This window comes from Lepisosteus oculatus, chromosome 11, assembly GCF_040954835.1.
Source record: "Lepisosteus oculatus isolate fLepOcu1 chromosome 11, fLepOcu1.hap2, whole genome shotgun sequence".
Classification (NCBI taxonomy): Eukaryota; Metazoa; Chordata; class Actinopteri; order Semionotiformes; family Lepisosteidae; genus Lepisosteus; species Lepisosteus oculatus.
The window spans coordinates 41622677-41647058 of NC_090706.1; the positions used below are offsets into that span (position 1 = coordinate 41622677).

The 24382-nt window shown below is 39.9% G+C and overlaps 1 protein-coding gene across 2 annotated transcripts in view; it reads left to right on the forward strand.

Moving 5' to 3' along the window:
• The first annotated feature begins 272 nt into the window (after nucleotides 1–272).
• The window catches only part of psd2 (pleckstrin and Sec7 domain containing 2), a 110040-nt gene continuing 85930 nt past the window's right edge, over nucleotides 273–24382 (forward strand). Inside the window, exon 1 of one of the 2 annotated variants that reach the window (XM_006632120.3) lies at nucleotides 273–618. The gene's annotated coding sequence lies outside the window, so the exon portion shown is untranslated. Of the gene's footprint in view, nucleotides 619–15845; nucleotides 15913–24382 lie in introns of those variants that run through there. The other variant, XM_069195377.1, reaches the window with a different exon arrangement.

A 24382-nucleotide genomic window follows, 5' to 3' on the forward strand; every position in this document is an offset into this window, starting at 1 on the left:
GGTAAAAAAAAAGGTCTATCACACATAATCTAAAAACACAACGAGAAAATAATAACCTGGAAAGTGATGTGCTTCATACCATAGGTTTTAAGGTATAACAGCTTGTTTAACCCTGAGATTAACTTTTTTGTTAGCAAAATGAAATGCATATATTGTGTATATATAATGCATGTGTGACCATTGCCTTGAGCCTTGGTAAGAAACAAACTAATTCCCTGGAGACTGAATTCATATTCAGATAATCTTTCCAGATAGTTACCACCTCAATCTGTGCAGCGCTCCTTCAGACGTGCTCAGTGTGCTACCACACTGCTGTTCTTAGCCAGCGCAGAGGGGAGGTCGGGAGACTGGTTTCCACACACAAGTCCACCACACCGCTTCCAGTGAGAGTCAGCCCCCAAACCCCGGTTGCAGGACTCAGGTTTTGGTCATCGTGCAGCGTTGGGGATCAGGCAAGTGGTCGGAGTGCAGGTCTAATCAAGACGCTACCGTGAGGTGCTTGGCGCAGAGGCTTGGGGGATGGGACAAGTGTGGACACGAAGCCTTTTCTGATTATTTTGCATGGATGGCTAAGGAGAAAAGAGATCTGCTCTGAAAACCGGCCTCTCTTCATTTTGAGTAAGTGCATTTTATTTTCTTTAATGCAAACGACGTGTGGCAGAAGACGGTCCATATTTTGTAATGTAGTTTTTTTTTTATTTGTCTTGCTTTTAGCGTTAAACGATTAAGAACTGGGAATACATTGAGTAGCACAATGCACATTAAAAGTAGATTTTTTTAAATCTGATTCAACTGTTTTTGAGTAAGGGATCTAATAAACATCAGCGAGAGATGCAATCTTTAAAACGCTAACATCTCTTGAGTTCGGGTGCGTTTTTATGTAGAGTACATTACCATCATGCAACACTTCATAATTTCTGCCTGGGAATACAGTTAACAAGCCGCTGTTTATTCACACCAAATGCTTCATTTTTCGTTTTAGTTCGCTTAATAAATACGGCTCAGAGCCGTTTCGCCGGATTATCTGGGGGGGAGAGCCAAAAAACAGCTGTATTATCAGATCAATTCAGTTCTGAGTATGTCTCCCAAATCATCCCGTTGTCATGGTGACCGCGCTATGAGGTTGAGTAATATGGCTGCATCTCGGCTCTGGTCGAGTACAGTTGATTAATGTTTTTGTCCTGTAGCACTTCTTCCCCCAAGTGTCGGTTCGGGTTTTTGCTCCGGGAGGGTGTCGTTTCCGAAGTGGAGAGTCCACTTTTTCGGGGGAACAGGTGCATCAGCGGGACTCAGCCTCTTCACAAAAAGCTCGAATGCTTCCCCTCCCCTGTGGTCTTAATTATTATATTTACGTGTCTAGCCTAATTTTATAGGACTGCTAATCAATTTTGGGAGCAGACTGTGCATATAACACAAGGGCAAATGAAGACGGCTAGCCTGTGATGAAGCTTGGCAATCCATTGTTACCCTTCGCAACGTAAAGAAACGCCAATGAAAGCAGCCCAAATAGAGGTGTCAGACAGCCAGACAGCTCCGTTTAGAAAAAAAAGAAAGACAGGCTAGACACGAGGTGCCAAATTTCACTTTTCTTCCTTGTCTGACTGGCTCTTTTTACGACGCTAAATTAAAGTGAAAATATCAACGTTACGGGGAAATGCGCATTGCTGCAGAAAACATGCTTGAAAGTATTACATGCAAACCTTATTGTAATGTTTGATTACACTATGCATTCTAGTGTGTGACCTTGAAGCTGTAAACGTGACTGATAGAAATGATTAATGATGCTCCATGGCTTTTAGCAAGCACTAGCAATTCACTTTAAATTGCATAAAGGTATGATTTGATGTATGGCTTTTGAAAAGTGTGCTAGCTGCTAAATTAATAGACTGAAGGGTGACTGAACTGCATCAGTAGCAGGGGATGCTGCTATTGTTTTATTTCATTCATTGTTTCTATTAAAATATATCTACTCTATATACGGTGCTATGCATGCATATATGTGTATATGCAGGTGTATAACATATAAGATATTCTGTATAGCAAAACCGAATGCACAAGCACCTTACCCTACTTATCTACCCCTCCATATATTGTACTGCATGTAAGTAACTCTCTAATGAATAAGGTTAGTAGGTCATCTTGCTCATTATGGCAGAATGCACTGCTCTCTAAATTGAAAATGCAGCATCAATAAATTATGTGACCGCATAATGTATAAAGACAACAATTTCTTTGTTAACTACAGAAGAAAACGTTTTGAAAATGAACATTTGCAAAATAAAATACCCATTGGTGCTGTACACTGATATACTGCACTATATATTTTGACCCTACCCTTCTATTACAGGTGATCAGTGTGTCTGCTTGAACATCACTGTCAGGGTGTGTATATTTTAAACAATCTTTATATAAGCAACAGTTATTGCTTATATAAAGCAATGCCACCTGCCTTCCAGAAACATGCCGGAGAAATGAGGTGACGTCTGTCGTCCTGCATTAGTCCTGCCGCCCGTACAGGCTGGCTTCCCGTTCAGGATCGGCTCTCACCTTCCACACTATGCTTCCGGGAGACACTCCAGCTTCCAGCACCCTTTCCAGGAATAACTGGTGGCTCGAGGAGCAGACTGAGTGGATGCACTGTTTACACACACACGCACTTCCACATTGATCCAGTGTACTTCATATTGCTCAATATTGATCCATTCCGTGTCACTGAATTCTAATTCTAACATCAGCAAAACTGGCAAATTTCCACAATCGTCGATTTTAAATCAGAACAGCGTTGTAATGCACAGTAAAATCCTCAAATAAGGGTGTTTAAATTGTGAGACGTTCTTAAACAGACTGCAAGAGAAAATATCAGCAACACTGCCATAAACGTGCCTATATATTTCTAAAAATGCCAGTTTCATTTTACAGTATACCTTAGCTTGTGTCAACTACTGTTATTTTATAAACCGAAAACATATTTTATATTGTTAGAATTTTGATTCAGGATCACCTTGAAAAAGTTGAGCAAAAGAAAAATAGGTAAATACGTTTTTAAAAAACAAACAGACTTAATAAAAATAAAGAGCATTTCAAGGACTATGGCTATACAAAACCCAACCAGCAAGCAGATGAACTTCACGATCTTATGCTCTTGGGAAGTGTAGGTTCTTCCTGCTTGTAGACCTTTAAATAACGTTGCCAATATCAGAAGTTACAGCATTTAAGTTTTTTCGCTGGTTGACTGACCACATACAGAAAGACAGTTCTGGCAGTGGTCATTTTTGGGTTTTGGATTTCAGAATGGTCACTAATTTCATAATGACCTCTGAAACTTTATATGAATGTGCCAGTGTTCAGCACATGGAGATGCAATAAAAAAATATGTACAGTAAACACATTTTTGTGATGAGGAATGAAACAAAGAAACAGTTGTGCTAAAGCCTGGGAGCTAAGTGAGATGCAAGCAAGCAAGATTATAGCCACTGAAAGATTGTTATTGAACAGGTAAAAGCATAAAGAGGGGGAATCTGTATTACTGGTTCTCCTGCAGAAACCAGAGAGAGCAGGAAAACTGGATGAATTTATAGATCCACCTTTTTCCAGACTAACTGCAGCCCGGCACACACACAAGAAAACACTGTCTTGCACTAAAACCAAGCTCGGTCGGGAGTTTTCATCGTTTTGTCGAAGACGCGAGGGTGGTCTTCAGGAACACAGAAAACCCATATCAGAAGATGGTATAATTAGGGCTCCTTGACACTGGCTATGTTCATATATTATATAACTCATAGCAAAAATCCATTCATCTGTTTTCTAACAGGTGAAACTAAATCAGGGCTGCAGGGGATCAGGGGAGCCGGAGCCTGTCCCAGGAAGCAGCGAGTGCAGGGCAGGACACACCCTGGATGATATGCCAGTCCATGGCAGGGTACACTCATAGCAATAACATTTACAATAATTCTGTATTTCAGTTTTATTGTAAGTCTGCGTCATGAGGCCTTTTATTAAAAATGGTCTTTTTGCAAAGATCAAATCAAAAACAGTTGGTCTTTGTGCCCAACGATGCAGCTGTGTGTCAGTCAGCTATGTGGTCTTGCCCCACCTTGCCTCATGGTGAAGCAGAGCCTGTAGAGAGGGTCAGAGTCTTTCCCTCTTAGGTATCTCGGTATTAATAGCCAGCAGATTTCTTCTGGTTCCCTCTTAGTTTTCCTTCTTGCAACCCCTGCCGTAGTCATGTGTTTTCGCAACACAACTTCAACACTGTTGCTAAAGCTTCTAAAGGAATAGATGCAACTTGATGGGTGGGTTGTGTTTTGAAGGAACGGCTGAGATTTTTTACAGGCTTCTCCTGGTGTGGAATCCAGGGAATGATATTCCCCTTGTGGGGAAGTGGGTGATCTTATGGCCACATGCTGCAGGTGCTGTGATGATATGTGACAGTGCCTCCTAACCTGTTCTGTTTGAAAAATCTCCTGCAAGATTGCTGCCCATGTTTCATTGCAACAAACATGTCAGTAAAGCCTGCCATTACAGAAATGAACCCTTGCAGGGTAGTGAAAACTCAACCCACACGTGATGTAACTGAGTCTGGCCATTATCTTTCTCCCCTTCACTTCTCACACTCCTGGACCAGACTTGAAGCACACAGCCAGCCATTCCTGCTTGAGCAAGGCAGCCCAGGCAATGCTAGGGCAGTCTCCTGCTCCGACCCTCACCCGAACAGCTTCTCCTGCAGTGGCCCCCAGGGACGATTGCGTCCACATGTTTGTGTTCATTAGGGCTCCTGGAACTCCAGAGAATCCTTGGGTCCTCTTCTGTCTTTGGGAAGTGCAGCTGAACCCGCCCAGCAGAGCGTGGGATGGCACACATAATTATGAATGGGTATCTGAATGGAAAAAAATACACAACTGTGAGTTTAGAGAAAACTTTTATAGCAGTTAAGTTAAAGTTTTGAAATACTGTACTTTAGGCTTGTATTAATGGGGGGGGGGGGGGTTATTACCCCAGGCTAACTGTAATTAGCCACTCACAAAATATACTGTCGTCCCAGGTGCAACCCAGCATGCACGCACGATGCAGCATTGTACATTTATCAGATGAAGTAGTAAAATGGTGCGCTCCCTGATTGATTCCAGTCCAGAACATGAGACCAATGAGACGCGTGTGCACAAGGCAGTCAGTTGTCAGTCAGGATATTTTCCAAGCCAAGGGCCCTTCGTTTTATGCTACTTGAAGTGTTCCTGTTCCTGCTGCCTCTCTGCTACAAAAAAGCCATCTGTTTTCTTTTAGAATTCGATCTGTGATACTCTTTATATCATGGCAGTTATTAAGAACCATTTATTTTTAATCTATGGCTTTACATAATTGTACTTCCATATTACAAAGCAAATGGAAAATGTACTGGAAAATGAATTCCCTTCAAGGAAAACACATTTTTAGGCATCATTATTTCTTATCATCAGTCAAAAATGTGTGGTGCATATTATTCACCGTAAATAAGAAAATCAATGTCAAATATAATTAAATACTGTATTTTAATTAAGGATTCCTGTTTGATTTTGAGTTTATCAACTCCAAAATGAAACAAATACATAAACTGGATTTTTTTTTTACAAAATGAAAATTGAATCACTGACAAAATAACTTATACAGTATGTATTATATTACATCCTATTGTTCATTAAGGTTTTTGTTGAGTCTGCAGTAGTAGTTATTTAGCCACTGCCTCTGAAGGAATTCATTTCAGTCTTAGCGTTCTCAATGTAGAATCAGGTCCCACAGGTGAGAGATGAGCTAGTGAAGTCAGAGCATTAATCTTTTCTCTTCTGTCCTGAGCCTATTCTGAGCTAAGCCCATAGTTAAGGTCATTTGATGCCATGTACAGGATTTTTGCAGTGTGGGGAATTGCGAGTACTAAAATCATTCCCCTTCTTTCCTGTTAAAAGTAGGCCAAGCAGTGGAAAGGTATTTGATATGTTCATATTACTGCTCAACAGCAACATCCTGCTGTTGCGAAGTAATGACTCTTATCCTAGATAAAGCGTGAAACTGGAATACATTATTTACTGGTGAAACGGTTTAAGATCTGATTGCCAAAATGTTTCCAGTCTAAAGGTTTGATTCGGTTACATACCTGTAAAACAGTTAATAGAGGAATCCACAAGTAAGCTTTGCTGAATAAGTTCCAGCAATGTGTCAGGACTCTTGCCTTTGTGTTCCACAGTTCTCAGAGTATGCACCAGCCAGACACTGAGGTCTGAGGAGATCAGGTTACAAGGTGTTAACACTTTTTTTTCCCCCATCAGTGAGAGCACCTTCTAATAAAATGAGTTAGATAGTGTCCGTGGAGCTGAGTGAAGGATGCAGGGAAAAGTATCTGGTGTGTTAGTAGGTCTTCCTTGTAACATTGCTAAAAATCTTACAAAGACTAAATTCTTTGCTTCTGGAGTGTATTGATCAATTGTGTTCATACCTTGGACATTAGTTACAAAATCCTGTAGTTTTAATCCTCTAATCATGGCTTTTCATTAGCTGTACATTTTCAATGATATAGAAAGGCAAGTTGTGTTTATTTTATTTGTATCCAAAATGCAGAATGCACATCTGGAATTTCATGCTAAATCAACTTTTATTTACAGTTCATCAAGGATATTAATCATTTTTGGACATTACTGCTTGCTAAATTTAACATTCTTTATGTGTTAGCTAGTGTTTAGTTGCTGCTCCAAAAAACTTGCAGAAGGACAGCCTCATTTAACTTTTTTATTGTTTTCTTGGTGAGTCATCATGGTGCTACAGTTTAGTTGGCATTTTTTGTCTAATCAGAAACACTTGATAGAGCTCTTACTAAGATGGAAACATCTGACCTTTTGGGAATTAGTCATTAGTTTTAACGAAGGTCTTTCTCTTTGAATTTCTTGTTTGAGAGCACCAAAGCATTGCTCATTTCTACAATTTCTTCAGTAAGACATGTTTTCCACTCGATGAGGGGCAGTTTTATACTGTCCACCACTCAAGCATGAAATTTGTCCATAATCACTGTGGTTAGCATTAAGAGCAGACTCTCTGCTCTCAGTTCCAAAGCACTGGCAGAGAGTCTACTGTGCTGTGTTTGCCAATACTTAGCTCTTCCTGTAAAGCCTAAATGTGGCTTGGTTTTCAGAGTGACTGAGATGAATTACTGAACATTGTAGACTTACCAGAATGTACACCAACTAATCCTGCCTGGCAGTGCCAATATTATTGAAATTAATAAGTACTGGAGCTATGGTTAGATTAAGTTCATCCCCTTCACTATATTTGCTCAAGTGCCAATCAGTACTGGAAATGCTCCATTTGTGCTGATGTCCCAGTATTTCTGTACACCCATGAAGGTCTCTAATCTAGTCACAAGTATGAGATCCAAACCCTGACTTTGTATTCAAAACAGCTGACAGGCTCTTCCATTGTGAGCCCAGTTAGTGAACAGTGACAGTCATAAGAAACTGTGGTTCATTGCTAACAGTCAGTAGCAAAAGATACATTGGCAGTGATCATTCTCTTTTTTTCATTAGATACTGATTTTTTTATATTATATTTCTTCAAATGAGAGCAGCAGAATTTCTTATTGTTAATGCTATAATTTGGTTTCATTGAATTAAAAACACTGCAGGTCTTAAACTAATATTATTGTAAATGGTGTTGGTAATATGTTTTATATGAGCATATCATGGTAATATATTACTGGAATAAATTGATTTTTCAACAGAACGTCAGGAGGAAGGTCCTCATCTCACCCGCTTCTGGACTCCTATGTACTGTATAAATACATATCTCCTCCTGAGCTTCCCTTTGCATGTCTCTCCCACACTCTCCCTCCTCCTCATCAACACCCTCGCAGCAGCTCCCTGGCTCATTCCTTGTGACAGTGAGGAGGGTTCTGCCTCTTCCTCCTTGAACTGAACAATCTCTGATACAATTAATCTCCATATCTCATTAAATAGGTTCTAACTGAACTGCTGAATCTGTAGTATTTTTTTTAATTTGGATTTATTAGGGTATGAGGCTTATGACTCATTTTTTCCCCACCTGTATAGGTCACTTTACAGCCCTGAATAGATATTTAACACCATGTCAAAGGTTTTTAAGTGTATTTTGACATTTGTTTTACATTTTGTGAACAAGAAGAAGTGCTCTATTTCCTCTCTGTCTAGCTACTGTATACCTGTGTGTTCTCCAGCTGAATGATGCTTTGTTTAAAGTTAACTCAAGTATGTTCGCTTTAGTCTTCAGAATGTACATTTTAAATCTGTGGGGATAAGGAAATAAATCTGCCTTAATTAAAGAATCTCAGTTCCCCAGCCTGCTGAGCTGAATCCCCACTGCTCAGATTAGCGTGGCTGGTAGATGGACCTTTCAAAGCAAGTGCAGAAGTAGTGCCTTTGAAGGTAAGCATCTAAAAGACAAGGTGAAATTAAATATAAGCTCCTATGTTACAATATCCTTACTTGCCTAAATAATTAGTTTTTCGCACAGCCATTTTTTGTTTTGAATTCTGAAGTGCATCTTGACTAATTTAGAAATGTGCAGATACGTCTCTCTAAAGCCTTCGAATGTCTTAAGATTCGAACAGAACTTGGGTTTGAATCTGTCACTTCTGCCCTCATCACTGTGTGAGAGGGAGAAATGGGCAGTTCTGACTCTGTTCTTTATTGACAGTCATCTTAACTCACCTGTAATTCCAGCAGTTTTGTGTAACTGGGCTGCCGTCCTTATAGCCATGAACTCTGATCAATGAAAACCACAGTAGTTTTAAAATAAAAGTAAAGAGATGCAGCCATTTGGAACAAATTGCAAAACCATGCTGTGGTTCTCTGTGATCTTTAAAGAAATGGCTTTATGAGGTTCTTGGATCTAGGAAACATACAGTAGCATGCTGACATCACTTGCTGCCCTAGAGATTCAACCCTAAACAGCAGTTGCCTCAGGCGTGTGTTATGCAGCCTGGTATGCTGCCAGTCTTATTTTCATAACAATTACAAAAATATAAAAGTATTTTAAAAAATCAAACAGATTGCAGGAGTAAAGAAATAATGAACATGCTGGGGAAACTGCAAGTAACTTTATTTGTCTAAATCTGGCCAACTGGCATTTAAAATGCAATTCTGTTGTGTGGTTCTGATATAAGAATAATTACTTTATCAGATGTGTCAAAGATTGAAGATTATTTTACTTAAGAGCGCTCAGTGATATTAAATTACTATCAGTGTGGAAGATGCAAGCTATTGTTCCAGAATACTAAAAATAATATCACATGGAAGAGGGGTGATGGAAAGCTGATGGTGAAATTAAAATAAAACAATAATATCTTAAGTCAGATGTAAGACTATTAAATGGCTAGTTTTAACTGCTTTACAATTATGGAGTTTAGATTCTTTGTGATGACAAAAAATATTAACATCAATTTTCACTGGATTATCCATGAGGACAGCATGGCTGGAAGGTTTTCTCTCAATTCGGCAAAGTCTTAGGATGAACATTTCCTCATCTGCTCAAACAAATTCACAATGGTCCAGAATATTCTCTGCTTATACCAAGAAATTAACCTTTTGTTTCTGAGTAAGAGTCTGCTTTGGATTATGTATCCCAGAGGTTATTAAAATGTTTGTTTTTGAAGGAAGAGGTGAAGGCTTTCTGTGTGCAGCTTTTTCTAAAGAAGGGATTTCAATGAAGTTCAGACTGTCAGAATTATTCTGTTAACTTAAAAAAGTCATTTAACAAGAGAGCCTAATGTCAATAAAGTCATTAGGAATTATAAATAGGGAGATAAAGCAGCACTGAAATGTTAAGGGAAAATCTGTGAATCTTAATCAATACAGTTGATTTAAATACAACAATTTAAATTTATTGAACTGAGATGGTATTTGGGCAGATCCATACCTTTTCTGAAAAGGGCCCTGGGGTCTCTAATGTCAACAGAACAACCATGACCTCTCTTTATGTCTAATATCATCACTTACAGTCACATTCCCTGTCATGTCTTTTCACTATGTAACGTGCTTCCTGGATACATAATACTTCAGAGCTGTTCTAATGTAGATTGTAGTTTCTCAGACTTTATTGCCAATGTGCAGCCTTGCAGATGATGTGCAGTCTTAATGGGATACAGGTAGGATTGAAGTAGATTTTGAACCCCCCCCCCCCCGACATTCGTGAGGAATGAACCAGGGAGCTGCTGCAAGGGTGGAGGCGGATTGTGAGAGAAATGAGCAAAGGGAAGTCTGGAATGAGATATAAAGTATTTGCGCACACAAGAGAGTGAAAGATGTTAAGATTACAATCTAACCTTCCTCCCAAACTAGTTATAAACCCCAGTATATACCACTTCTTAATTTAGGCTGCGTAACATGCTCATGTGCCAGACAACTTGAAGGAGTGTTTGGTACATTATGTAAAATACGTGTTGTGTGAATGCAGTTGGGTGCCAGATTGCTTTGGGAGGCACACAGACAGATGAGCGATCTCTGCTCAATGTTTTTCCAGCTACTGTTCATCTACCATTGTATCACACTAAAGAATTTGTAAATAAAATGTTTATAAGGTCATTTAAAAGACAATAGAAAACAACATTTTACATCTTAGCATTGAACAATTAAAACCATAAAATAAAATAGTCTACATTTAATAATTGCCTAAACCCCTAAAACACTCCAAAGCATCACGCATGCAAGCACTAGTAAAAGATGTACTCTTAATGCAATGGCACCTGGAACTTCATACAATAGTATTTAATTTACACAGAGGAGTAATCTTTGTTAGTAGGAGGCTTGATTTTAGCATCTAAGCGTTTTGCTTCAGAAGAGAAAATAGTATACTGATTTCATTTGACTACTGCTGTCGAATAGAGGTCTGGCATAATTGAGAATGAAACAAAAACGTAATCTGTTTAATATTGTCCCCACTTCTGACAAACCACACTATTGCAATTTACTTTAGAATTCGATTTGAAGCCGTTCAGTGGTCTATATTCTGGTCTTTGTGTTCTATATGCAATATGGGTGTTAATTTTTTTGTCTAGCACTTTCAGGTCTGCTTAAAGGCAGTGAATACAGTTGAAATGCCTGATGTGGCGAGAACTGATTTATTGCTGAGCCTCTATACTGTAAATCTGCACCTCATTATTCTTTTATACAAATGTTTAACAATTCTAGTAACAAACTCACTAACAGTCCCTATTGTCCACATAGACACACACATAAAGAAACCCATAACACAAAACATCAACACACACTTGCCTGATTTTGTAAGCGAGGAAAATAATCATACATTTCTTTGTACCTTAATTATTTTGATTCTTTACAACTTATATCTGTGACCTAAAATATTTCCATTTAATAATTCTCCATTATTCTACAGTGCCTAGTTGTGTTTGCAATCCTAATTGAGCCTGTCAAGCTTAATCTTGCATGTGTGTGTGAGCAATAAGGAATAAATGTTACATGAAAAGTTCATGTCAAAGGAAGAAATTCCCTTTCCCGTTAAATGCAATTAAACTAATCCCAGTGTTTGTTTCTGATGCATCTTGGTCTACATATCTGTCTGGTTAAAAGCCAGACAAGGTCAAGCAAAGTAATTTGCCATTAGATGTTATCATCTGAATTCATAATTAAAAATGACAAAACAGACAGAAATAAATATTCTTTTCTTTGTGTTAATTTACTTAGCTTTCAGATCCTGTCATTAGCAGAGCCAATTTGTTTACATAAAAAATGGAAAAACAAGAAAATCTCAAGTGACTCACAATGGCTTTGGAATTCACGTGAGCAGGCATGTAGTTGAATTGGGCTGTGCCTCTTCCTTCATTTCAGTGACACCTCTCCATTAGGCTCAGCATCGTCACCAAGGCCTGGCAGGATTCAGGGTTGAACTTCAGCAACTTGGCTGTCCTGCTTTTCAGGCAGATACTGCAAGATGTCAGTGAAGTCACTGCTATGCAACTGATCTAAAGAATAAATCAGTTATAGAGACTTACGCTTGTGGTCAGATATGAAACATGCATATAATAATGAGGAACAATTATTTACAAACTGACACGATGAAGGAAATGTAATTGCAACTGTGAAGCTGTGAATTTCTTTTGCTTCAATGTTCTTTAGTTTCTAAAAATGCGATGACAGCATAATGCTTTTTTATGTTACGATCAACATCCATGAAGATAAAGGAGCAGAGCAGCCTAGATTGCTGTACCTGAGCTGCTAGGCGGTTCTGAGCATGGACTGCAAGCAGCTGCAAAGCCAGTGGCCTCTTGGGTTTCCTGGGTTCCTCATGCTCTCAAGCTGCGTGCAGCCGAGCCAGTCCCTCCAGCTGCTCTGCAGCTAGAGAGGAACATAAGGCTTTTCCACTGAGGGTTCTCAAGTACCTGTCATGGATGTTGGAAAGGGCATGCCGTGGAATGACTAGGTGAGCAGTAGAGACCCTATGCGTAGCGGTAAAAGGGGCAGCATAGATAGATAAGACTTTATTGAGCTTAGCCCAGGCTCAGGGGGTCAGACGATGTCGTTATAGAAACCTACAGTATGCTCTCAGGCCATGAACGTGGGGCAACCTGGTAATAGGTGGGTTTCACGACAGTCCATACCCCCAGTGCTGAGCCAGGAGGAAAGTGTGATCTTGGAAATATATAGCCCCACACTGGAAGGACAAGAAAAGCACAGGGAAACTGGGAACAGGACAGAGTAGGAACAACCTCTAGACGTTTGTTTCTTTTTTGGGAGTCAAGCCTCCTAATCCTATGGCCAGGAGGCTACCTCTTAACCAAGCGGGTTAAGCCAAAACTTAATATCCTTAAATACTCAGTAAACATTCACAAAGCATCTGATTCTTGGATGTTGTTATTCCTCTTGCACTCTCCACACATTTATATCTTACTCATCCCTCCTCAGCCCCATCTCTACCTTTGCTGCTCCTCCTTGGTTAACTCCTCTCTCTGAATGGCTGCCTCTTAACCAAGAGGGTTCAGCCAAAACTCTACACTGAAATACTCCAGAAACAATCACGAAGTATCTGATTATTGGATGCTGTTATCCTTTTTGAGATGCGTTCAGCTGGTAAACTACTAGACCTGCATTCTATTTGAGCTGAAAACAGATCCTGTTATTATTTTCCAGAAGTGAACACAGTTTTGCCAAATATAAACAACAGAGCAGGAAAGCCTCTAGCAGAAAAGCAGCTCAGAAAATGTATAACCGTAAACAAGCTAACTTGGGAAAGGGAACAATTGCGTCTGTTCTATTAGATTAGCAGGAATAAAGTCCCAAACTTTTGTTTCCAGTTTAGCCACATGGCTCTGAAAATATGAAGGTCACCATGAAAATGAATGTACATTTAAGTCATATTTAAAAGTAAAATTATTTCTGCTTTTGGCTATGTCTGCCTTTAATTGTATGCAGTGTCTCTTTTGTAATGATTTCTGGTTCCCAAGCTGCTGAAAGGTCTTTAAACCATTAGTCAGAAGTCTGTTGTTTAGCATATAAAACAGACAAGCCAGTACACACAAGCCTGAAAGGGGAGTCTGTAGCAGAAACAGGGCTTTTTAAGAGTTGTCTGTGCCCCAGATTTCACTTTTCTTATCTGTGAGAAAAGATGCCTTCAGGATGTTGGTCCAAGGAGAAGATTAGGACATGTACAATGTTGTGGCTAGCTGTGACGAATGCCGTATGGATATTGTGTTTGTGACCATGGAATTTGGTTTGCACTGAAACAGCCACATATGCTGATCCTGAGGGAAACTTATAGCATGAAAATAATGACAGTACCTTGAAGACTGCAGTGTGTATTCTGGAAAAAGATACACTAACAGTTAAAGGATGACATTCTCATGAATCTCTTCATGAGAGATCTTGAGCCCATCTCTTGGGCTACCCTTGGGTTCTAGTCTAGTGCAACATCTGTGACATTTAAACATTAATGAAAGTTGCAGGTCTTTGAAAAACACAAATTCATTATTCCACTTCCATTCTCCATGTACTGAGAGGCTATAAAGGTAAGGTGCAATTAGGTGAAATTAGTTCACATTGTTTCATTTTTACTGCTTCTCAGTGTAGTTTTATTAACAGCCACAATACCAGTATTTACCTTTTTGTTATTTTAGTGTTTAGTCAAAGTCTTGATGTCTTTGTTTTCAAATGAGTGAACAGGGTAGACGTTGTACCAGTTGTCATTCTGTTATTTACCGTATGAAATGGCTTATGCTTTCACTTAAACATGAACCTAATACACATACCTGGGTCTGCAAAATGGGATTGTTTCTGGCTAAAATGGCCCATGGTGTGTTTCTGTGATAGGGAGGTTGCTGTCTGAGACCCCAGTGCCACTGAATTAGCACTCCTGCCTGGGAATCCCTGGGGGATATTGTATCAGCTTGGAGGAAGTGTTAATACAGAACGATAACAACTTCAATCAGAACTGGGGATTGAACCTTTAATATCAGTCTCACCAGGGAAGGAAAATTCTTGTGTCAGCAGAAGTGTAATACGATCCTTTGTCCTGAGGTGTTCTGCCTACATGACAGATTTACAAATATTTTATGCTTGAAAAATAAACAGCAAATAAGAAACTACTAGTATTGTTAACACTTGCCTCAGAACAGCAATGAAGTGTATTATTTTCCTCTATTACACATATATACACAATTTGGGGATTTTTATAAAAAATAAACAACCTTCTCCAAAGATGTTTTTTCTAGAAAACCTATCTCTTCAGAAGGTCCCTGGGTTTCGATCACAGCAGGACACACTCCACACATCGTGTTAGTTTCTCTCTGCTGTCTTTTCAGCCGTAACCATCTCCCAGATCACAGCTTCACTGTTCTCAAGCTGTGTAGTGGGGTTACAGTCTCAGGACCGGCAACAACATGGCATTGATTTTCAAAGCCTGTTGCTTTTCTTACTCATGTAAATAATTAGTCTGATAATGGCCGTTACCATATTCAGAACATCAACCTGCACAAGGTGTGTTACCACATTAGAGAATGACTTGTACTGCATGATCTGTTTGCCAGTTGATCTGGTTAGAGAACAGTTGTGTATTCTTGACACATACTGTATATTAAAAATGCTATTGTGCTTCAAAGCATTTTATTCCTGAACATTATGTTTCAAGTGAATCTGCTTTAAGGATACTTCATTGAAAGGCTTCACAGCTGCTTTTCTTTGAAAAAAGATATGACTTATTACTCACTTGCAGAGATTATTGTCAAATGTTTCATTTGATTTAAGATTCTGTTTATTTGTGGGTTAAAATCTATTAGAAACAAGAAAATACATCTTCAGCCAAGCTGCTCAGCACTGCTTCTGTCACCTGCTCTCCCTTCCTGGGTCAGGCTGTTCTGGCTGAAGTTGGGAGCTCTGTGGGCTCGGTACAGTATAAAATAATAAGTGTGGAATATAATTGGGTTCGACAGGACATTGAGATCAGAGCAAAAACAGAAAAGGCTCTTTATTAAAGCCTATAGGGTGCCCAACAGGTCCATTGCATCGCTCCATTATTGCTTGGTTGTAACGAACAGTTCTTTCCGGACCCTATGCGGATGACACAATCCGACGGAGTGGGGAAACACTGGGGAAACGTCATGCAGGAATACGGGGCTGAAGACAGGGGGGCGTGTCCAAGGTGCGCTGGTGCACGGGGGAGGTGTGGCCGAGGCGAACAATCCGAGAGAGTAGTCCTTAGGGAATATCCAAAACACACGAGAAAGTCCAAAACCAGAAGATCCATCAGAACAAGTTAAAAACCACGAAGGCCGGGTCGGAACCAGCGGACGGGGAACAGGAACGGGAACCGAGGTTAAAACCTTAAAGGGACCAGGCGCTTCCAGGTCCCGGACTCGCACGATATGGAAATCAGATGCAGAGCCCGGAAGAGCGTCAGCGCCTGGCTTTTAAGGTGGGCTGGGAATAGGGAGCAGGTGCATAGAATAAAATCTTTAGTGAAAGGGCTGGAGCACCCTTAAGGAGGGGGAACTAATATCGTGACATTGGTGTTTTCATTTATATTATATAGTATACATAGTATTTACGTACACAGTATGTGAACTGAAATCCATTGACTCCGTGTTCTTCACACAGCCTATTATTATTGTCAATATCAGCAGCATTTTAATAACACCTGTATTTTGAATTATAGGCTCACAAGTGCTACACATTGCTTTGTTCTGTGTGAAAAAGAAAAACCTGTGAGAGTCTCGCTTCCAGCATTGTGCTGCAGTATTATCTGCTAGAAATCCTCAGGTGTTTTCTCTGCTGTCTTGAACCCCCCATTTTTACAGGTAGATCTGCTCTCCCTGTGAGTATTTTCCCACCTTCCAGATCAGTTACTGATAATATTAAAACTGGTCCCATCCACATCTTATTTTATTAATTTCTCAGGATTCGATGACATTCGCGACAGTCATGCTATGTGACCTCATCACTGGTCCTTGCAGGTGCTGCACGAGTAGTTTTCACCAGCCTTTCATTTACTCACAGTCAGCTCTTTCGCTGCGGCCTCGATCTCTTTTTAATTGCTCACCTTGCTCATGCATTCTTCCCCACTTCATCTCGATTCCTGCTGCACCTTCAGGCATTGTGTCTAACTGTTTGCTCCATTACTGTGTCCTTGTGGAGTCTCTTCTAATTGCTCTTGCTGGCTTTGAACCATTCCCATTCATCACCCCTCCAGTGTAAACTGCCTTTGCTATATTCTTTTTCTTGTTTATTCACGCAAGTGTTTTGAGCTCTTTAATGATATTATTGGGGTTCATGGCTTCTAAACCCAGAACTTTTGCTTTCATCAGCTTCATTATATACAGTATAATGGCAGCTTCGAGGTGTTGAGATGTACAGGTAAATCAATTGGAATTTGCAAATAATTTTATTAGGTTTAAGCATTGAACATCTGCTTAAAGCGTTTTTAACACCATTCTGCTATTCAGTAATGACGGACATAATTCAAACCTTTGCAAACAATACATGAGAAAATTATTAGCAGTTTATGTATTTAGTTCAAGTGGGTAGTGTCAGGCTTTCCTCTCAGGGTATCAGCTCCTGGACTCGCTGGTAGGCGGGCTTCCGGGCATCCATCTTCCAAAGCTGAGCCCAGATTGGCAGGAACGTCTGGCTTTTATAGGACAGGGGCAGGAACTGGAGGCAGGTGCAGGAGATGAGCACTAAACAAGGAAGGGCTGGAGCGTCCTTAAGAGGAGGGGTTTACGGTCATGACAATAGTCCCCTGCTAGCCTCCCTTAACACAGATTATGACAACAAGTGAAAAACCACCTTCTGAAGTTGGGATATCAAAGATGCTCTTCTTGACTGAGTCTGAACAGGTATAAACACCTACAGTAGGCTCCACTGTTAGCAGAACCTCCTGAGTCTCCTACATGTATAGAGTTGTGATGAAGTGTGCTTGAGCTGTCTGGAGTTTTAAACCTGATCTATTTTATCACACAGCTCTGTGTTGATTTTTAATTAAAGTGAGATCTTGAGGCTGCAGAGGTTTAGTGGATCCCAGAAAGACACAGTGTGTCCTGTCTCTGCCACCAAATCATATTATATTATAATACCCCAGAATAAAGTCAGCCTTTGGCATTCATATACCTGTCTAGAATGAAACATAGATCCATTCATATTTCAAATGGTGACATTTATTCTGTTAATATGTTGCAATCCAGTTGCTCCTTTAGATTGAGCACACTGAGTGAGATTGTAATCTGGAATAGTTTGGTTCTCTGGTGTGTCTGATTCTCAGTGAGCGCTCCAGGTGTTGCACTGCTCTGACAGTAGCCCGCAATAAATGAGCCTCCCTGAGCTTTTATTCAGGGAAGCTGGCAGTGCAAAGTCCACTTTTTCTGTATTAAAATCTCACATCTATTTTGGAGCTTCCAAACAGGCCTAGAAGGGACTAATCCCTTTCTGCAAGATTTTCAATATTGCTTCAGTTAAGCACTGTAAAGGACACTATTTTGTGTCCCCCAGGGTTGTGCTGCAAAATATACACTTTATACCAGAAACAGGTGATTGTACATTCAAGGTACAGACAGTAAAATTTGAACAACCACAGAACTTTTTCTTTTGCTTTTTAAGTTGAGGTTGCAGTGCCTACCGTCCACACACTGAGCAGCAGACATTTCTCTCTTAAAGCATTTTTATTAGAAGTATAAATTGTTCTTTGTTAGTTAATGAAAGAAGGCATTACATTGAGTCTCTTTCCTTGAGATGTTATCATTAAGTGTATTTAATATTTTTACAGAACCGGTGGCGCTACCATGCTGTTGTAGCTGATACCCTGGTTTCTCAAAGAAACAGATGGATGAGATCCTGGGATCAGTGAACTACTGACTTCCCAATGGGCCACATGGGTCGAAGGGCTCCTCTCATTTTTAAACTTTATTCTCTACTTCTGAAGTTCCTGTATTAGAGCATGTTTTTTAATTATCAGCTGGTTGTTGTACTTTACAACAGTTTCAAAGACCAGCATCATCAGAGTTTGGAGGAGACTGCATGTCTCATTATTTTCAGGGTGTTCATTGTTCTCAAGGAATGTGCAGGGCTCTAGAGCTTAGCAAAGAACTTTAGATGTTTTAGGTCTTGCATTGCTGCTGTCTTGTACTAAAATGAGAAAAAAAACAAGACATTTGTTTGCTCACAGAACCATAATCTTACATCTCTTGTAATTATATTGATGTAATTTACCAATGCATCAACCAAATATTGTTATGATCAGTTGGTTATTCAACAACATGGCTGGATTCCAGACTGCCACAAACCTGTGAAAGTTCTTAGCATTCAATGCATGTCTACATTGTTTCCACTTGTGTCCTGTGGTTTGGGTTTCATTAATAATTCTGGAAAGGTCCTTTGGGTTGGTTTTGTCAGTGCTTGGAGGATTTTCAATATTTGATTCAGGTCCCTTTTCTCTATTTGAAAAATGTCTACGGACTGATCACAGAGCACCACTAACTTTTTCGTGTTTTGGTGACCACAGTTGTGCCCAGCATTCTAAATGTGGTCTTAAAATAGAACTAGATAGTAAATCCAAGAATTGCCTACAGTATACAATGAGGTCTAAAAACAGCATTCCTCAGTTTTGTAAAATACAAAATTAATGAAATATTGACTTATTTTGTATTGTATGCTGACTTGATGTCTAAGAAAGACTTTAAAATCATGAAAGAAATGATAAAAGCTTATTAAGTAGTTTGCATGATTCTGAAGCTTTCTGACAGGCTGTACAAAGGTAATTAAGTGAAGAGCTATCATGCTGTGTGCTTTCGAAATGAGCTTGACAGTTCTAGAGTGAATCCCTGACCTATTTTCAAACTATAACCACATTGTTGAATCAGCTAATCAGTGGTGGATTTTTAGTCAGTATGTGCTCTATACCTCCTTTGGAACATTTCAAAAAAGCACAGTTGAAAGTACTTAATGATTAGTATTTTTGTATGGAAGTGTGATTTAAATCTATTCAGAATTGTGTTAAGGAATAATTAGAATGATTGGACACAAAATCATTGTCACACCCCCTACAGCTAGAGGGCACTTCTACTCTGTCCTGTTCCTAGTTTCCCTGTGCTTTGCTTGTCCTTCCAGTGTGTCTTAGTATGGGGCTATATATTTCTGGGTCACCCTTTCCTCCTGGCTCAGCATTGGGGGTCCGGATGTCTTGAGACCCACCTAGCACCAGGTTGTCTCCTCCGCGGCCTGAGGGCATAGGTTTCTACCCGACATCGTCTGACTTCCTGAGCCTGGGCTAATCTCCCTTTTGCCCCTACGCACAGGGTCTTTTTTGCTCTCCTGCCATTCCACGGCATGCCTTTCCAACATCCGTGACAGTCATTGCATAGTGACAAAAGGGCAAAAGTCACACAAAGTGTCTAGAGCTCTCTTTGTTGTGCTGCCCACTGAAAATGGGGGTTTGGGCACCAGGACTGCTACGCTGACTTCCGGGTCTCGATCTTAGGAATGTAATTGGCAAAAAACACAGCCTGAAAAGAACCCCATACTCTGCATGGAAGCTATTGACAATATTTACTCCAAACCTTTCTCTTAAATCTGAAGGACTTTGTCTGAATTTTGTCTTAAATTCTTATAGGTGATGTTCACTGGGAATAAATACTGTATGTGCAAACCCTGCTCTCCAACAAATCAGCAGAACTTGACATCTTATGCAGAAAGCTTATGTTAGTATTCTTATCTCATTTGGTGGTACTGATGGGGATTAAACATGGACCATCTTAACTCTGAATCATACCACAGTCATGTCGAAAGATAAACCTTAAGACTTCATAGATTTCAATGTTATATTTCCAAACCTAAGCCTCGTTCATCATTACTGCGCACTCACTAACTCATATTCAAGCACTGTCAGAAGAAGGCTGCCCTGTCACCTTGATATCCCCTGTTGTCAAGTGACTAAAGATCGAAACACCAAACTAAGGCAGCACACACGCTAATACCTATCATTTGTGGAATAAGAAAAGAACATTTCTGCTCTGGAGCCCCCTCAGACGTGGGAATGAGGGAATAGGTGTTGGAATGAGGGACAGAGTGTATTTATGAGACAAAGGCTGGTAGAAGATACCTAGATCAAGGTGCCCTGCTGAAGATTATAACCTGGCTTTCTTCAGAACATGGCTGGATGAGATGCTGGGATCACTTAGCTACCAGCAGCTGAACGAGTTTTAGTGTTTGAGGAGGAGCACAAGCAAAGCTGCAAGTCCTCCTTAATGACAAGAGAAAAAGAAGCACTAACAAGGGTTAGGTCAGGTGAGGATATGGATGTTTGCTGCATTTCTTATGCCAGACAGGGTCATGTAAGCTTGAATGTTCATTGGCCTGCATTCTTCACAGAGTGCACAGAAATACTGTGCTGTACAAGTGCTGTGCTGATCTTTCTATTATTCTTTCTTAATTTATTTATTGTATAATTAGATATTGTAATTATATAATTTATTTTTTGTGTACACAGTGGCTGTTGTTGCTAGTAACTTGCACACTCTTAAATCTGGATTTAACTTATATACTGTATGTGTGCATCGTGGGAAAAATAGACTGTATGTAAGTACATATTATCATTTAGAAATGTGTATCTACTGTATCTTATCCCTTACTCAGTTTTTATTTTTGTCTTTATTTGAATTGAATGCCAAGAAGAGCTTCCCACTTAATACAACAGTAATTGCATGTCTTTAAAGTGCAACTCTTTGAATGCAAAAGCTTTCAATTAGTGGTTCAGTTACTGAAGTAAAGCTAATCCTACACTGAGCCTGAAAACAGATGAGTAATCCTGTGTTTGTAGATGTTGGTTTGCCACAGGGGTTCAGTTATTGTTCCTCATTAATTTCCCACTGGATAATGCCGAAAATCACATGCTGCTCCCAAACTTTTTAGACTGCAACGGAAATTACTAAGATAATAGCTTAAGCATTCCAAGCACAAATGCTTGTTTTTTGGCTGTAAAGCAAAACAATCTGCATATTGTTCTTACATGATACTTTAATTTCCCTAAAAGCAAGGATGTGATGCTTCAAAAATCTGAGCATTCATGTCCTAAGCCTTTATCACACTACAAACAATTTCACTGATGGAATGCAGTCTAAGCCTTTAGGCAAATTGCCCACACAAAATGTGGCTCTTTAGTCCATTCAGTCCAGCTCTCTGACCTGTCTTTCAGCAATGAAAGCTTGCAAGATCTCAGTTTGAGATTAAATATGTGTTTTTAACATAATGCTTAATTACTGCCATTGAAGGAATTTAGCAACCCTTTACCACTCATGAAAAACATTTGACCTGCTCAAAGCAGTAATAGTCATTTAGAAGATGCACTGATTGAAAGTGACTTAGAGAGCTAAAGGAGGGAAGTATACATTGGAAACTGCTGCAGAGCCAGCTACTGCAGGACCTCATGTCTCATCAGCAGGGCAGAACACCAGAGGTCCTGAAAAGTACGCAGAGAGTCCGAGGGGATTCAGGGACAGAATTTGGAAACAGTTAAATTGAAAAAAACATTGTATTTCAATACATGGATTAGAACACATCTGTATAACAAAACATTTTCAGAGATCACAATTCACTTAGCTGAGTTTAATGTGCATAACATGGAATTATGAACTCTCCAGTCAGCTGAAGTCACTAACAACGTATATTATATGTGATTACATTTTGCCATTCAGTTAGAGATGCATCAGACATCAAAACAAGAAACGCTTTAGGTCTGAAGCTTAGACGAATTATCGTAAAGCTTTCGTAAGTAGAAGCTGAACGTTATTAAGTCCTAGAAGATGCAGTGTACAGATGAGCTCATCAGTTTCCCTTGATACAAGCCCTTCTGTTGGTACAGGGCAAGGATCTCACAGAAGACTCTGAAGCACTTGGGCGTACATGGGACTTGCCACATGCATGTCACAAAAAGTGACAGCACCTGCATAGGATGATTTAATTACACAGAAGCTCCCTTAACCAGCATGGCTTTGAGGATCCTGTATGAAAGAAAGGGTTCATGCTCAAATGACCTGCTAAACAGCTGCTTCTTGCACCCAGACACATCCAAACCCAGCTTCAGTGCATACGTAATACATCTGCTTGCATCAAATTCAGTGGGCTAAGCATGTCTTTGATGAATTGAGAATTAAGTTCCATTCAACATCTGTTACCCATCGTTGAAAGTTTTTGTTCTTTGAAGGCAGCCCCAAAATCTGTCAGAATATACTTTAAACAGTAGCTGCAACGGAGACAATGAGTTACTGATGCTGTGCCATCATGGCAGAGTATTGATGGATGTTCCTAGTATTATTGTACATTGAATCATACAATATTGAGGTGTTGTACCCTTTGATTTACGAGGCCAGGCGTTCCAAGCCCCGGAATCAGATGGTCAGGATGCTGTGAGGAAGCCGATGCTGCCGGGTATCTCCTGGACCCAGATGTAGGCGGGCTCCTGGGCGTCCATCTCCCAGTGCTGAGCGAGGGGTAGCGGGAGCGCCAGGCTTGAATAAGGAGACACACAAGGAGCTGGTTATTTGAACCAGCATGTAGGTGCAGTGTTGTAATTGATTGAGGATCAGTATGTAATGGTGGCCATGTTTCACCCTGTTGTGTTTAAACTTGGACACTGCCAAGAAACGGTTATCAATGTACAGTAACAGTGGGCAACACACAGCTTTCAGAATCTTAAAGAGCTAAAAGAACCATATGATAATGTGGAGAGCCACCTGTTAAGTTAGTAATCGAATGCTAGTCCATGGAGTTTTAAAACAAAGGCTCAGGATCAGGAACAACCCTTATCTTGCCCACTTCATCCTACTTACAGTACATATATCATGCTCCTTGCTAATTTATGCTTTCATATCTGGACCTTGACCTAATTTTTGTCTATATTGCAGTTTCCTTCTCATCCTTAATTAGTTCTGAGAGCCCTGTCTTTATGGACAGGTTTTTCACTTAGGCCAGCAGAGATTCCCCTATAAAGCTGGCTTCTTGCATCAGCCTCTTCTCCTTAATTGGGGTTTGACCGAACTACTGCGTTTTTTGTGTGGAATTTGGAAGTATTATAATGAAGTTTGTTTTCAGTTGTTTAATATATGTAAACAGAATTTGTGATTTTGAAGGACCTATATCATTCCATTCTTAAATAATGTACTCACTAAGTGGGTAAAGGGTTTGTTTTTTTAACATGCTAATGACCGGAAATATACTCTGAGCCTGAATTACTCAAATCAGAAATACAGAAGTTACCAGTATGCAATTGTTGCACTGGCCATCCTGGATACCAGTGGATGCAATGAAATAGTTGACAAGAGGTTGAGAACAGAGGTTAGAACAAGCGTTGGCCATGCTGCGGGAGATCATTAGAGCTGAATGTGCTAAAGCATTCAGTGACACAGCACTGAAGAATGTTTAATTCATGTGCAGGTGTGATTGCCAGGAAGGGAACATCATTTGGTGTGAAAACATTACAGTAAAATGCGAGCAAAACACGTGTTGTTGCATTTGATTTTGAGACTTATTTAATAAAAATTTCCAAATATATCGGCTGATGTTGGTTTAGTCTGTTTTAGCTGCATCTCAGTCTTAGCTGTACCCAGCTGCTCTTTTCATTTTCGACTCTCATCATCATAACTGCTGTGCCGATTGCTGCTCTCAAGCTGAAAAAAACTATGGGCTGCATGGTTTGAGATGACAAGGTCTGTGGTATCAGACTGGGATTTGTTGGGTTAATTGCTGTGGATGCACAATATAAAGTCCCAGGGAAAAATTGTATAATGGGAACATCTGCCAATTTGAAGCTTGGGGATCTTTTAGTGATGCTCCATATAGCTTCCTGTCATGGCCGCCTGAGTGCTGAGCCCTTGTGCACTCATTCTGCCTGTGTGCTCAGC